Raw genomic sequence first — 3,133 nt, 5'->3', positions numbered from 1 at the left:
GAGGGCCAAACAGAGAAATAAAAGCTAAACATACAGTAAATGGTGTGGCTCAATGCTCCTAGAAAAAGTTCTAACACTAAGGCGACACGTTTGTCTGTAGGGAAAGCAAGTATACAAACACATGTCGTCCACATAGCTAACATAATGAGGTATTACATTTTATCTCTCTGTCTTTCTGTGTCTACTTATCTGTCTACATTTATTTCCCGTCATCTCACAATCTACCTAAATGCTTTTTTTGCCTCTCCTTCTACCCCTTTTGCCTTGTTCTAGCAAGGGTATTCATGATATTTTGTGTGCGTACTATACATAATTGCAATGAGTATGTTTTTTAAATATCATGCACTATTTTGATTATTATCTACTCATCATTTTTATTAATATACTTCAAAATAATGTGTACTGAAGCATGTACTTGTGCTAAAATGTGTTCAGAGCAGAATCATGTTACTCTCCATTAAGTGTCATAATGACTCTTATCATCGATATGCACACTTTAGTGGGTGCAGAGACATTAACCAATCACAGTGTTGACCTGTTGCCTGGAGATAATGTTAATGTGGAGGACAGACTGAACATACCACAGATTTATGTATAAATACTGGCGCACACACTCAGAGTGCTGGTGGTCTCCATGCTGACGCCTGTGTGTGTCAATTTGGGTGGTCAGCAGTAGAAAGTGTATAACTAACTGCATGCCCGTCGTGTTCGGGATGTCTGCTTGTGCCCCTCCTGGCTCCATATCCGCTGTCAGAGAGTGTGTGTGCGTGAGAGCGTAACACACACATTTCTGCTTTCCTCATACGTCAACCCAACTGTCATCTGCCTTGTGGTTTTCGACTTATTCTGCTACACTTACTGTAGGTAGCTCAGGGTATGAGCTACATAGCTCAAATGTCTTCTTTCTTGATAGCTACAGCCGCTTCTCTTCTGCTAGCAGCACGTACAGTGAGCCTGCCAGCTGTCCTTGTGTCTGCCTGACTCTCCTGCTCTCCTTTTAGAGGGTTTTATGAGCACAGGTCTGCCTGCCAGCCAATCTGCATGGCCTGCTATCCATCCCCGAGCCTCTATACCTGCTCCCCTATCAGTCAGTCAATCTGTCACCGGTCCCTGGCACTGATAGTGTCACCAAGGCAGAGATAAGGGGCTGGGGAGAGGTGACGGGGGGGTGAAGGAGGCCGGACAGAGGGAGATAAGGTAGAACTTAAGTAGGGGATGAAAGGAGAGATGTACTGAAGGGGAGATGCAGATGAAAACAAAGATAAGGAGTGGGGTAAAGAGGTGAGAAACAAACAATAAAAAAGAAGTAGACAAAGAAAAGACATACGGCACCTTAAATGTTAAAATAATTAAGACTAATTCGTACTACTATTCAACTATTTGGACATATGCTTTACTTATTGTTTACCTATTTAAAATGCATCATGAATAATTGAAATATTTGAAGCTTTTGAACAATTTGTCAAATTAAATTGTACCAAAAGTAAATTGAAAAAAACCTTCAAATAGAAAGTAAATACCGTAATAAGAAGCAGAACAGGCCAGTGGACAATAAGATATATGATAGGAGAATATATGTTTCTTTATTCAACTTGAAATATAGAATAATGTTAGCATTACTCTATTAAACGTACATTTTATTCATTAGGATTTATAGCAAATGACACTGGTTGAAACCGCAAAAACAAATCTAATGTAGTTATTTAACAACTGTAGAAATTAGTGAAATACAATAAGACAATGTTGATTAAAGATAAATAAAAAATTGATTAGAATAGGCAAAGAGGATTAGAAGCTGTCCAGAATTTAAAAGACCATATGGCACATAAAATACCTCATTACCTATCTTCTCTTCCACCTAAGTGCACTTTCATTCGTTACAGTTATAAACTGCTGTACTGGATCGGATGGCTCTGACCAATTTGTGCTTATTGGTTGCCTGTGCCCTGCTTAGATTTCTTTGTGATGCGCCGCCACGGCCAGTTGGCAATGATAGACTGGAAGTAAAGTGGAAAAACATATGGAAAAAATTGTCACGTTTATTGGATCCATGAGACGATTGGTGTTGAACAGGTGCTGGAGAAAGCTGGAAATATTTAAAGTTTGACTTCATCTTTTTAATAGGGTATCTTCTGGGCCGTTGGCTAGAAAAAACAAGCAATTAAAAAGTTCCCTTTGTCAAGGAAATGTGATGGGTACTTTTCATATTGTTCAGACTAAACGAATAATCGATCAGTCTAAAGAAAAAAATAACTTGACAGATTCATGAGAATAATCATTAACTGAAGATTTATAGCCTTGGGAGGGTTGCCATATTGGAAACGGGGTGGAAATCCAGTGGGGATCTTTAGGGAATCCACTGTAAATCCGGTGACAAGTTTGGAATTCTCCCTCCAGGAAACCCAGTCAGCACTGCACAGCAGCTGGGGATTATGGGGTAATGAGGATGGAACCTATTACTGGCACACACACACTCACATACACACTGCAACCTAAACGCAGAGCCTTCTCTTAATCACCCCTCCCAAACCCCACGTACTCTGGAGGAGGCAAATTGGCACACAGCTGGAGATGAGTTAAGACCAAATGAGGAGGCTGGTGGTCTGCGTTCATGTATGTGTGTTACAGAGACAGGGAGAAAGATAGAAACAGATGCAATGCATGAGAACAGCTTCCTGGCACATGCAACAACTAGTTTAACATAATTGAGAGAGTAATCAAAGCAAAGCGAAATAATTGAAAACGTTCCAAGCAGAACGGAAAAGCTTTTGGGGCTCAGTTTGAAGTGAAATTCAACTATGCAATACCTGTTAGGGGGCGACTTAGTTATGTTGTTAGCTTTGTCTTTAGTGCAACGTTAAGGTTGGATAGTACCAGTGCTGGTAGAGGTACTCAGATCTTTTAAGTAAAAGTAGCAATACTAAATTGTAAAAATACTCTGTTACAAGTAAAACTCCTGTGTCTAAAATCTCACTTCAGTATAGGCATACATTATTATGTATTACACCTTTAGGGTTTTTTTCCCTTTCTAGTGTGTGATATAGGATTTTGTGCATGTAAACAGTCTGCAAAGGCCAAAATCCCAAAGTTCACTCAAGAGGGGGTTTCTCTTACACATCCCCCCCCCCCCCCC

The 3,133-nt window shown here is 40.1% G+C and overlaps 1 protein-coding gene across 1 annotated transcript in view; it reads right to left on the bottom strand.

Annotated features, from left to right (window-relative positions):
- Positions 1–3,133, bottom strand: part of LOC104960839 (partitioning defective 3 homolog B-like) — a 21,226-nt gene that overhangs the window by 3,646 nt on the left and 14,447 nt on the right. The window lies entirely within an intron of this gene.

Source organism: Notothenia coriiceps, unplaced genomic scaffold (assembly GCF_000735185.1).
Source record: "Notothenia coriiceps isolate Sejong01 unplaced genomic scaffold, NC01 NC01_scaffold00032417, whole genome shotgun sequence".
NCBI classification, from domain to species: domain Eukaryota; kingdom Metazoa; phylum Chordata; class Actinopteri; order Perciformes; family Nototheniidae; genus Notothenia; species Notothenia coriiceps.
The sequence above is the reverse complement of the archived record's forward strand: the minus strand, read 5'-3'. Positions and strand labels throughout refer to the sequence as shown.